The sequence below is a fragment of the Thermobia domestica genome, chromosome 7 (genome assembly GCF_964235325.1).
Source record: "Thermobia domestica chromosome 7, izTheDome1.hap1.1, whole genome shotgun sequence".
NCBI classification, from domain to species: domain Eukaryota; kingdom Metazoa; phylum Arthropoda; class Insecta; order Zygentoma; family Lepismatidae; genus Thermobia; species Thermobia domestica.
The window spans coordinates 63,675,872-63,689,946 of NC_137460.1; the positions used below are offsets into that span (position 1 = coordinate 63,675,872).

General features: G+C 35.3%; 1 protein-coding gene across 3 annotated transcripts in view; it reads right to left on the reverse strand.

The window, feature by feature from the left end:
* Gapvd1 (GTPase activating protein and VPS9 domains 1) overlaps window positions 1-11,714 on the reverse strand; it is a 135,990-nt gene extending 124,276 nt beyond the window's left edge. Inside the window, exon 1 of one of the 3 annotated variants that reach the window (XM_081764796.1) lies at window positions 11,553-11,713. The gene's annotated coding sequence lies outside the window, so the exon portion shown is untranslated. Of the gene's footprint in view, window positions 1-11,552 lie in introns of all 3 variants that reach the window. The other 2 variants (XM_081764797.1, XM_081764798.1) reach the window with 2 other exon arrangements.
* Window positions 11,715-14,075: the final 2,361 nt, after the last annotated feature.

Here is a 14,075-nt window from a genome sequence, read left to right on the forward strand (position 1 = left end):
AGATGAATATTCCGGAGTTACGTTCTGCAGGACAGACAAGACAAATCTTAAAATTTCAAGTGAATACTGAGGAAAGAATTGGGATAAAAATGAAAGGGAGAGAAAATAAAGAAATGGAAAGTCTCAAGAGAACCCAAGAAAATATTATTATTAACAACAAACATACTAGGGCACGGTGGCTTAGTAGCAGTGCCCTCACTTCTGGCGCGAGTTACCCTGGTTCGATCCCAAGCCACGTGAGCTTATGGTGAACATCACGTCCGAGTGTTATCTCTTAGTTCTTTTGTGTTTTTCCATTCGTACTCCACTGACTGACTCTTTTTTTAATAATTCACCTCTTTTAGCCTAAAGAGCATACCCACAGGATGTCAAACCAGAAAAACAAACATAAGAAACTCTCACGATATGGATCGAAATTGACACCTCTCGCTCCAAAGGTGCATTCTCTAAGCCATCGCCCTTTCCCTACCTCATTGTTTCAGAACTGCAAAGTAGTATTCAGAGAATATCTAAAATTACTAAGTGGATTCTTTCAGACATGTTTTCTTTTGTCAATAAGTTTCAAATGAATGTTACAACTATATATAGCTTTCTGTAAACTATGAGAAAATTGTTATGCTATGTAGATTAAAAGAGAAAAAAAAGAGTGACTGGAACTGGCAGAATGAAAATAGAGAAAACGAGCGATCCCCCGAATAATAATAAAAACTGCTACGTTGTTTGTCGTAAGTCCATACGCTCTGGGTTCGAACTAGAGACCCATCGAATCAGAAATGAGTACTCCATCTGATTATTATTATAACGATATCTGAAAAGCTGAATCAGACTGAGCGTGTTGTAAAACGCGCGGATGTTTATAATTAATCCTTGGTACACTTATGACAAGCAAAGGGCGAAAGGTGATCTATTATTATTGATATTATAAGCCTGCTCCAGCGCCATCCGCTAGCGACCGGTTGAACTACGTCCAGCCTAGCAGCGAACACGTGATCAGCGCGCTGCGGCGCCCTGTACTTAACCTAGTGGCCGTCACGTCTTTTCACGTGACTCCCCAGTTTGCCTCACGACGCTGGGTGGACGCCGAAAATTGGGAAGCACAGGCCAGGAATCGAACCCGGGACATCGTGGACATGAGTCCAACTCTCTAACCACTAGACTGGTTAAATTAACATTGAAGTTGTAACGATAATTCTATCGTGAACTATGTTACATATGCCCTGATTCTAAATATTTATGCAATACACTAGATTATATGGAATAATTCAATACAATAAAGCTCTTCATATATATTATTATTCTTCAACATATAACTTGTTCGACAACTTAAAATTCAGATTGCATTCAGATTACACATGATGGTTCCTCATTACATCTATATACATCTATATCTTTCTAGTTACTATAGCAACGACATTAAAACAGGTAAAAAAAAAAAAAAATCGCCATAGCAACAATAACAAAAAATCTCAATATAATACAAAAAATTTAAATTATTTCTTTATATAATTTCTTCTTCTTGATGGCTTGTGCTTTTTTAAATAGCTCATTTTGCCCGTAAATACAAATAATACTTAAAAGTACTTAAGATATACATTACCGTTGTAAAATTAATTTTCTGCGAAACAACATGCAATAAATCTTGCCTCTCATTTCAAAACAGAACTATAAATTTTCACGAAATACAAATAAAATAAAATAAAAATGCCTAACTTTTATCAAATACAATAGACTGTATGTACTTTTCAATGGTTACTAAAAAGAAGAGTGTTTTTTTTTTTTTTTTAAATGATAGGCGATAGACATAAGCAAAATTAATGTTATCTTCCTCCTCGTTATTGAAGGCAGATATTTTAATCGAGTGGCATCCGGTGATATAAAAGTCATTACGCAAAGTTATTTGGAATCATTTCAGGACTCGTGTTTGTTTTACGTTCTATTTGTTTTCTTTTTCGGAAATGAAATCGCAGAGAGCCAGCCATGTCAGGATTGTAGAGGGCATGGGAAAGTATTCGAGTTTTATTTTATTTATTATTATTACTTGTCTAAAAAAATTTCTCACTATACACACACTATGACTCAATGCGTTGTAGCTGAAGATTCATATCTGAAATATCAGGGCGGGTACGCTGAATTATTCTCCTTACGCGTTGGTAAAATATCATCAATATTTGCCTGAGTGGTACGAACTCTTTGTGAATGATACCCTTTTGAGTAACGAAAGACAATAGGCAAGGACTTGATTTATGGTCTGCTTATTCGGTTCGAAGTTACTGGCGTATGTGTCACTCTGTACTTTTCGGTTTGTACTTCGATAACACAAGTTTCATTCCTGGTTATCACTCGCTGCAGAAACTCAGGTTCACTTATCACCAGTGTTGTAGAAATTCTCCCCATCTAAAAATTCCCGCGTAGGATTTTTTTCTGGGGTGGGGTGGGAGTAAAACCACAATAAACCCCGAAAAATTCACCTCCAAAAATATACGTCGAAACTTGGCTGGAAATAATTACCGTAACGTGATTATAATTACTTTCTTTAATTGTGCTTCTAGTATATGCCTAGTTTCAGAATTGGCTTACAATATGTATTTATCACCATACAGAATACCAGTGAAAACAAAAAAAGGTTTGGGGATCATGCATAACGAATTTTGTTTGCGCTCGATCAAATTAGCTTTAACAAGGTTCAACTGTAATCTATTATACAAAAATTAAAAGAATCCTGTTTCTGTTCGCATCACGGGGAAACAGTACAACTGTTTGGAGTGAATTTGTGGATGTAGTTATCTTGTATCTCGAACTGAGTTTTTAATTATGTTACTTTGATTAAAATACGTATTCTATGGGAGGCGGGGAGCGGAGGGTCAAAATCTATGCGGAAATCTTAATATCTCACGATCCTGTCACGTTAGAAAGATGAAACTTTTTATACAAAGTATAAAAACTCTCCATTAAAAATAAGTGCAAAAGTATCCCAACGTTTTCGAGAAATTCCATTTTAATGGGCGCGGTGGTTCAGTGGTAGAGCGTTCACCTCCGGTGCTTGGGGTTCCTGGTTTCAATCCCAGCTCGCGCCGTGTGGACTTTGTGGTGGACAAACATAGTGCTCGTGGGTTTTCTCGGGGTTCTCCCGTTTCCTCCCACTTTCTTCATTCCACTATTTCATTCATTTCTCATCTTCACCGTCTCCTTTAGCCTAACCGGCATAACCGTGGGACGTAAACCTTAAAGACTTCATTTCATTTTTCTATTTTAATGGGGAAGGGAAGCATTTTCTATAATTTGAAAACGATGTTACTTGTTGTTTCCGATTGCATCACGGGGGGAAACGGTTCAACACTTTGAAATGAATTTTTGAACATCTAGTAGTTAGTACCTACCCTGAGCTGGGTTTTTATCATATTACTTTGATTCAAGGATGCATCCTAGGGAAAGGGAGTAGAAGGGATTTAAAAGTCATGTACAAAAAATACAGTAGGTCAGGAGCACGCCAATTTATGAAGATGAAACTTGGTATATAAATTTCTCATTAAAAATAAGTGGGCATGTGCTCCAACGTTTTTGAGAATTCCCGTTTCAAAGTGGAAAGGAGGGCATTTTCTATAATTTACTTATTTACATTGAAAGCGATCTTGCCTGTTGTTTGTGATCTCATCACGGCGAAACGATTAAACAGTTTGAAATAAATTTTGAACATAGTTTATTATTACTTATTGTGTTACTTTGATTAAAGGGCGCATCGTAATTGAAGTAGAGGGAGTTCAAAATTTCAGCCAGGATTACAGTATGTATCTTATAATTTCTTTCTTCATGTTTAAATCGACGATGCTTGTTGTTTGTGATCGCGTCGCGGGAAAACTGTTAAAGTTTGAAATGAGTTTGTTACATTATACTCAAGTATAATGTATCATAGTTCGAAAAATTTTGGAACTCATATATATATATATATATGGTTTATGCTTAGCGTTAAAAATATAATTGAGAATTATTTCATTAATTATTATATTTAAGGTTTAGTTTTAATTGTAATATTCGGTCAAAATAATACCACTCTTAAGTAGTATCTATAAAATTGCATATAATCTGATATTTTAGTAATATCCTACATTTTGTCATTATTATCATGTTATGTGCGTTCGAAAGTGTATATTCTGTAAATTCTCATAGGTTTTATATTATTATTGGTTTTGGTGAATGGATCGGTGATTGTTGGTGGCATGCCTGCACCAGGCCCAGTAGGTTCGCGACCACCAGTCAGTGATACATTTATACAGTCCATGGTCCGAAGGAAAGTGAACATCATTAATTATTATTATTATTATTATTATTATTATATATATATATATATATTTAAATGATGAGAGAGTGGCAAGTTTCTGAACATAGTACCTACCTCAAGCTGAGATTTTATCATGTAATTTTCCTTAAAGAGTTTATCCTAAGGTAAAAAATGAAATGAAATGAAATCTTTAAGTTTAACGTCTCACGGTTATGCCGGTTAGGCTAAAGGAGACGGTGATTATGAGAAATGAATGAAATGGTAGAATGAAGAAAGTGGGAAGAAACGGGAGAACCCCGAGGAAACCCACGAGCACGGTGTTTTATCCTAAGGGAGAAGCGAGTTCCAAATTCATGTCCAAAACAGAATATCTTAAATACTACGCTCTTAAAGATATGCGTATTCTAAGGGGGAGAGAAGAGTTAAATACTTTCCATGAACCTTATCCTCTCCAGGCAAAGAAAGGACATTGCAGCTAGTATGGAATAGAAAGTAATACGACTAAGTTCCCTTTGTTTTTGTAATACATATTTGCGTATTAATATAAACAGATAATAAAATGTCTTTCTCCATACATCAATTAACTACAAAAATCGTGAACGTTTCACTTGAAACATACAATTAATAAAGATATACCTCTATCTTCTCAACATTAACGGCAATCAGACGTTGAAACTATCTAATTCTTCTTGAGTATCTGGTGGATGTGAAACCCAGTACAATTAGCCCAGTGCCGCAAAAACCCTTTAATCGTAAAATCTGTTGTACGAAAGCAAATTGGCAGCTGAAAATGAGAAAAAAATCCATTTCCAACATTTCAGTTCTTAGAAAAACAACATCCAGTCAATAAAGCCATTTTTTCTCTGCCACCTGCTCTTGAGGTACTATCCCAGTATTTGTATGCGTGTTTTGAGGGAAACTAAAAGAATTTTCACTGACGACGGCTGGCTCAGGAATTTAAATTCTAAGTGTAAGAAGAAACGTTATTCCTATTCTCTATTACTAGAGACACAATTTTGTGGTAATTAAGAATTCGTAATTTCGTTTAGGAATATACCGATACCATTTTTTTTACCGATACCCGATACCGATATTTTTGGACACATTTCTTATATACTATCAGGAATTTAAGAAGCCATATCTCGGGAACTGTAAGTCATAGAGACAATATTAGTGTTGATCAATACCTAAGAAGATGGTGAACATTTTGGTACTAGATAGTAACCGGTGGCCACTGGTTATATCTTCATTTTCAATATATACGGTGATAAAAAATAACAGCTCAATATAGCTAATTCAACATATACCCTAATACGCCGGTTCCAAATATGTAAATGTATTATCTATTGAATTTAATCAAATACATTTAATATAAATTTCGAAAAAAAAATTATTTTAAGTTCGTTTTGGTAATGCTCTTCGAGCATTCTCAACTGTTTCTTTCTTGTTTCGTTATTAAAAAAAAAAAAAAAAAAAAAAAAAAAAAAAAAAAAAAAAAAAAAAAAAAAAAAAAAAAAGACGAAAAGGGCTTTGCTGCGTCTGCGAAACGGGCATTGTTGTCTCTCCTAGTAAAAAAAAGGGAACTTTTTTCTCTCACCACCAATTTGTAACTGCGGAATACCATAAGACAAAAACAATGAAAAAAAGTAGAAGTTGATTCTTACTACTCTTTATAATCAATATTCCTTACTATTAGAAAGGAGAAAATACATTTTAGAAACTGTTGACTTTTGTACAATTAAAGAATAACTTGTGAAAGACTCTTCTTGTTTTGCGAAATGTTCTCTCAAATTAGTTTTGAAGTGGCTGACTTAACATATCGAGCCCTTGTAAGAAGAAATTAAAATACGCTGGAATTATTGCGCTCCAAAAGGTTAATTTTTAGGCCATTCTCCGTAGCAATTAAAACGCAATTCATGTAGCTTTCTTAACTCCACGGGAAGACAAATAACCAATACGTATTCACATCACAGCAAATATATGGCGGCATTTTTTCTATGAACCAGTAATACGTACAAGAACTTTACATTTCCAAATAAATGAAACTATATACATTAAGGTGTCACTTCAAAAAAAAGTAGAAGGGGACCAATGCCCCCTCCTGCTCCCCTAATCGCCGTTCCTGCATACATATAATGCAAATTGATACTACCGGTTACAACTTTTTATTGTTTAAAAAATATACGTGATGAACCAGATGATGCTGTGTATACCATAAAAGGAAAAGAGGGGACAAATAATAGGAGTAGGAGAAAATAATAACAAAGTTAGTGTCTTGTGGGTTTCTTCCATAGCATTTTCTTCTGAATTGAAACTTCTGTCTCGTTTGAGATTCAAATGACGAGTCTGCTATCTTGATCATGGGCGTCCGAAGGGGGAGGGCAAGGTGGGGACCGTTCCCTCTGGCTCACGAAAATGTATACGTACTATAGCAAACCGCGTATATTAAACACTAGATGTAATATAGCAATCATGGAAGGGTCCTCCCTAGAAAACCTTCCCCGGGCGCCCATGATCCTGACTGAGGACCTTTGGCTTTTCTTCACCAATATTTTGGCATCGAGGGACTAAAAATATCAGTTGAGTACGAGTAGGGCAAATCAAAAGTGTATACATGCATAAAGAAATCGATTGTAAAAACTGATAATTTAGATCAACTTTAAAAGAAATTTACGAAATTTAAGTGTCACTGTTAATACTAAACAATTGGAAATAGTTCGGAAAATATATCGGCGTCCATTTGCCGATACCGATACTCCCAAAAGTGGCTGATATCACCGATAGCGATATATCGGTACATCTCTAATTTCCTTATAAAAATATGCGTAAAGCGGGATAAAATGAAATCTTCGTTCAGAACGCAAAGGCGAAATGGAGATAGGCCGTCTCAAACGACCTCACAAAATCACATTAGCACTTCATGTATACTTTAGGCCTTAGAGAGCAAAGAAAATCCTTCGAAACCCAATTTCGTTCAGGCGAATATTTACCCCAAAAGAGTAATCAACCACGTCATAAGTAACTAACATAGTTTAGAATAGTGGTTTAAAAAAGTCTAGTATTTTTACAAATAGCCAACATCCGGACAGACCTCTGTACATACAGGTTTTGTAACATTGGCAATTCAAACCACTTGTTTAGATTTACTTGCCTTCGCAGCCGCTAAATTTTGTCTCAATGAAAAAGCACTTCCCAACTGCCGTATATTCAGGGAATTTAAGCCCCGGACATACTTTTCCCTCTAAAGCAAACTTTTGTCACAATCGCAGAATCTTCCACTGAATGTGAAAGTGGCTCTCTCAGACGAAACTTACGGTAGAGGTTTGCATCGCTGACTTAAGCCCGATCCGGCCTACAAAATATCACTTCGGGCCCGGGTCATAAATTTTTAAATATACAACCATATTTCTCGGGCCTTCGCAGAACTATGTAAACATACTGTACAACGATATTTACTGCACCGTTCTTTCTGGAGAACTTTTAAAGGACAACTGCAAAATTAAACCTCTATTTGCTGTAAATAAAAAGACAATTTTGCGTTAATTATCAAGTTTCTTAGGCTTATTTCGGACTCATTCGATGATAACACGAGCTCGGGCCGAGTTTGGGCCTAAATGCTAAAACATATTTCGGACTCGATTATAAATTTACGGGTCGGGCCGGGCCCTGGCTAACACTTCTAGCCCAATCAAACCTCTACCTTACGATAACTTCATCTTGGACATGCAGCTCCCTCTTGGATCTATGAATAGCGCACGCATATTTGGCATGGGAATTCGGATAATGGCTGGCTGTGAATTTCATCAAGGAGGTATAAGAGTCGGAAGGAGGGTAGGGCAATGAATACTAGTGATAGCTGGGAGGATTGTTCAAATGGTTTCTACCCTAAGAGCAAACTTTACTGTTAAAATGAGTGAGTGCATATGAAAGAAGATTAAGATATTGATTTCCACTGGAGGAGCATGTACAATGTAGAAAACCAGTATTTATATTTATAAGTGTCATATCATCAGAAGTGCTTTACTGAGTTAAAATGAGTGCATGCATGTGCATTTGAAAGATGACTGTGTAACATGATAATCTTCACCGGCGGATTGTTTTTGTACAATGTAGGGAATGCTTATTTTATGTTTGCAAGTAATATACAGTTACTAGTGTGAAACAATGGCAAATGTCCTTAACTAATACAAGTGAGCTGCTTCCATGCGATATAGTGTTTTTTTTTTTTTTCACTGTCCCCGTCTGTCTTCATACCCTTCGTCGCTAACGCGCCCGGAGCAGGATGTTTGGGCGCACAGCAGTCCAAGATGAGCTGCTTTGCCGTGGTTGTTCGTTCTTAACTGGTCATTGAGTACTCTGCCATACTGTCATACAGATTCCATATCCTTATTGGATATAATGCTGTTCTTTTGCCGCCCAATCGCATCGTTCCTTTACGTTAGATATGTTATAAAGGACAAAAATTTGTTTTGGGGTGTCACAGACTGCCTATAGTAAATTTTACTTGGCCTATTCTTCCTATTTCAATGTATAGCTAATGCCTATAATTGCCTATTTTTGAAATCTGAATATAATATGAACTTTTTATTAATACAATAGAGTATCAACTATCCGACCTAATGGGCAGATCAAATAATAATAATAAAAAAAAACAATCAATAAATACTTCCTCAATTAACCATATCATTAAAAATACCATTTTTATTCCAAAAACAGAACTAATTCGTTTTTTCTGACCTCTTGGTACTGGTCAGTACTTAACAAACATTTCTTACGTTTTGTACCACGCATTTTAATAATTTATTATAGAAAATGAAAATATGTATAGTATTGTACACATTTTAAGATAAATTTAATAATGTCTGACTCAAAAAATTAAGTACACAGTACAGTATGAATATTTAGTCACACCTTTAAAGTAACTTAAGATTAACGAAAAACGTACGCTTTTTTATATATATTTTTTTAACACAAATCCCCTGTCTTTATTACATATCTTATTTCATTCAAAAGAAATATTCTTTTAAAACTAAACCGCATAGTACGGAGACGGGACAGTCAATAGTTTCCTACGGTTTCTTCCCATTTCTTTTCAGCTGAGAGAGACAAGTTGTACATAATATGCAAAAACTTCGCTGTGTTAAGGATGTTATTTTTAGTTTTGGAAAATTGTTTGCGGAAGTTTTTTCGAAATTCCCAGTGCTTAAACATTTGGGCTCTTGTTATGAAATACATTATAACATATGCAGATAGGTAAACCTATTTGGATAAAAGGTTTTGCGCCCAAATGTCATGAACCCGACGCACCTGCTCACTACAGACGCACCCCCGTGAGGGTCCCCCCTGCCCCGATTCGATTAGATAACATTTGTGCTTTTAAGTGGCAGCTAGCACACGTTGGTTAGTGTTCTGTGCACAATATTTTTTATAGCATTCGTCCTGACGCATAATTATATCCGTAACGGCCAAACCAGTTTGAATGCATATTATCAATCCGTATGCAATTCTTTGGGCAAGCGTCAAAGAAATAAAATGTGCAGAATGTCTTAGAGAAACATTTAGAGCGCAAAAAGTAATTTTTAAAAGCTGACATATATATTGTAAATGTGCACATAAAATGACAGGATATTTACAATCTGACTATCCGCAAGTATTAAAATACTCAGTTAATCGTGAACACTTAAGATCTTCCTCAACAGCCAAACAAAAAGTAGCAGCCGCCTATCGTATTGAGTCATTAATGCTTATTATTTAAAAGTTACTAATTAATAATAATCCGTAATAAAAATGATAACTTTACGGTTAAATTGAATAAGTGCACATTACAGAGCATTCTGCAGGTTATTAAATTTCACTGTCCAAAATTTCTTCAAAATATAGGAAACTAGTATTTCATGTTTACAACTGTCAAACCATTAGGACGATTGTATATATACCGTTGATATATTTATGCACAATGTAGGAAACCTATATTTTATGTTTACAAGTATAGAGTTACAAGTGTGAAACAATTACAAATGCTCTAACCTACGTGATTTTCGCACTATCATCGTTAATAAGCATATACTACTTTGCTGACGCGCCTGCTTCTCGTGGACAACCTCCTACCCTTCGCGCTGATCCCTCTACCCTGACTCGGCTAGATAGTATTCTCGTTTTTAAAGCGTATGTCCAGATACGTGTTTACACCTTAAGGTGAAATTTCTATAAAGTGAATATGCACCCGTAAATGCAACTCCTACCCTAAGAAACAATTTCTAAGATTCTATGAGTGAATTTTCGTAATGAAAAAATTCCCTAACAGGATAGCACGTAATCATTTAAGAGCATATAAGTTTGTACTCGTATTATCACTCTATACATAATTATTTGAGCATGTCCCACGGTAATAACCGCCTAGAACGCCTCAGAAATTCATTTAAAGCACAAAAAAAAAAAAAAAAAAAAAATGCTTTTTTAATTTGATGGACTATACTTAATCTGCACCATTTAAAATATAATCGAGTACCTATAACTTCTCTTGCTTTGTTTTCTTTTTACAGGGTACACAAACATTAGAATCTATGGGAAAGGTCCTATATCCTGGCCCACACATATAGGTGAAGGTGGTTAGTAGTCTGGTTTATTCCTTCTTTATCAAAGCTCAATACTCAATTCACATAGTAATGCCGAGCGAGCGAAGGCGGGTTAGTAGCTAGATTGACTCAACGGGGATGCGGGCCAGTGATCTAGAACCCTGCCAATCTATGGACATACTAAAATTAGGAATAGTATAGAATACTGCCTTACCCCACTATCATACTTCGCAGTATTACCGATAACTTCTGTACTCCTGTAAAATACATCCTATACCAACCCAAGTTCCTTCATGGTAAAATTCAGTAGAACCATTTCACCGTACTTCCAGAATATACATAATGAAAATTAACTTTGCACCGCATTGTAATTTGCCACATTACCTAACAACTAAATGTAAACTGAAAAATACAAGTTCATGTCCTACATTATGAGTTGAATGGTTTCAGCGCGCGATATCAGTATTTGTTCTATACTACGTATAAAGAAATGAAAATGATGACATTCTTCGCAATAACAACTAACAGGACAAAGTTTCTTTCAGTAGGGTTTTCGAATTGATTTTATATATTATTTACATTCTACACACAACAATAAATACGAAAGTACCACTGTTAATGCAGCACTTACACAATTTCATGTTCTTTTAATTGATTTATATTATATATTCATCGTATTAAATATATCTACAAATACAAACCTGATTATATATATTTCAAACCATAAATGACGATTCACGGCAGCTATCAATACTAAAATCACTAATGCTTGTAAATTCCGATACAGAGAAAGTTACTCCCCCTACAAACATATGCCGCCATTTTGACAACAAGTAGAAGTGCACTGTATGACCGTAAGGGTATGAGGTACGCAGAACCTGTAGAAAAAGAGAAAGAAAAGAAGGAAAATGGAAGAAAAACGATTCTACATTTCTCTAGGTCAGTAATCAAGTGGTGAGTGACCTTCAATAATGCAATGTCCAGAATAAGAATCAATCATCTTATTTCCCCTTCTCTTTAAACAATTTTAAATTAATAAGATTCGATTGACAGTGTGTCACACGGAAATAAACTGTGAACAAAATTCTTGTAAAGAAGGTAGCATAAAACTATTTATTTATGGTTGAAATTATAACACCGTAACACAGAAGTACCTCAAAAGTGACAGATACTAACTTATAAGCAAAAGTGCTCTTCTTTCTGTTTATACCTACCGTTCTAGTGACCTACGTAGATTAAAATATTATTATTCTAGGTAAATATTTAATAGATATATCAAAAAATATTGAAAGTTCACGGAATGTGGATTTTAACACGGTTGGCCGAAGGAAGGACTATGTGATCATCTTTAATAGAAAATTATATAATGAAAATACGCATTCTTCTACTAATCCAGTTGTGTAGGTGTACACTGAAAACTTCCTTTTCACAGTTGACCTTACAGGTTTCATCGCCAATATGCTTTGACCAGCACTGACAATTCATTATGTAGTCTAGAGCTACGAAATCCTCCAACCTTATATCCCTATTCATATACAATGTGAGTTTCTTCTAAGTAGCAACTGCACTTCATGTCCTGTGTACTGGAAATCACCCGCCCCGGAATAATTGTTCTGAAATCATTTGTGTGTCGGCCAGCACTATGCCGTTTTGGCAAATTACAACTTCTTTCTCAGATTATGACAGGGCACAACACAACAGACCATGACTCATGGCCTTGATTTACCGGGATTGTAACTGAGCAAGATAACGTTCGAAATCACATGTACGCAGGGGGTAGGTCCGGACCATCCGAAAATCCTACTTTTCTAATTTACTATAATTTTAGAGGTGATTTACAAATATCAATTCAGTTTATTCAAAAATTGAATCCGGACACTCCTAAAAGCTATGGATCCCTACGTGCCTGGTGTTAAGAATATCTGTAACGGATTAAATTACCATTTAAAACTGATTATTGTTATGTATACTGCTAAATCTCTCTGGCAAGATGTAACATTCCAGTGGATTTGGAAGAAGAGCTACAAAAGATGAACTGGAACATTATCTGATTAAGCTAGGTAAGAAGAAAAGAGTGAAAAGTGGACACCTATTCTATTATAAAGGTTCAGAGTGTGTTTAAAATGGCGGTGTTTTATTTCTTTTCAAAGAAAAGCTAAGGAGCAATCAATATCTGGAGATAGATAGCATCTTCAGTAGATTAGCAAGGCTTATTATCAAATTCTCCTAGATAAAGGTCTACAAACTACAAGAGAATCAAGCATATGTTCCCACAACAAGTCTTCAGAAGAGGAATTGAATGAATTCCGTAAAGAAATTAGAGACTTATTACGAGAGAAAATATTTACGTAAAGATTATGCGAGAAACTTCAATGCTAGAATCGGGGAACAAGAGTCAAGCAAGAAATTAATAATGAGGAAAAGAACGTGGAAACCTTTTACGTGGAATTAACCGAATCCGAGATACACATTATAAACTTCCGCTTTAAGGAAAAGTTTCACAGAAAATGAGCACGTAAGTTGAAGAGCAAGCGAAATTGACTACCCCATGTCAAACAGAAGATATGTGGTTGAAGACGTGAACGTTCCAAATAGTGACAACAGAATAGTAATATGTAAATTGCACCTAGGTAAAGATCAAACTGGAATAAGAAAGCTTATGCAACAGAATCTGTCTAGAAAGTAAGATTTTTAAAGAACAGCGTAATGTATTTAAAATGAAGAATCGTTTTCTTCCTCAAGGGCAAGATTTTAGAAGCTAACAAACAGATCACAGAAGTTCTGATGAATGCAATTACGAAGGTACAGGGTGTCTGGAAATTCCTGCAACCCGAACTTTGAAGCATCAGTATTTTTGAACCTTAAGTGCGAATGAAATGAAACTGCCATCCAGAGGACTGTCTGTGTAAACATACATTTTTTTTTTTTTTTTAAGATATGAACTATGGGAAAAGGCTTCGACATTCGTCCTCACTAACACCAGAAACATATGAAGGTAAGATTTTTTACGAAACAAAAAATTACAAATTGATGATGTAAGTGGCATTGTTTGTGGACAAAAAGGAATGTTAATAAGTAGTGTTGTGTAAGTTACTTGTAAAATATAATGCGTTAAAAGTTACTTTACTTTTACTTGCCCCCAAAAAGTAACTGTTACCTTACTTTGAAAGTAACGCGTTACTTTTAGATCAGAAACTTTGAATATGTAAAAAAAATCTTATTAC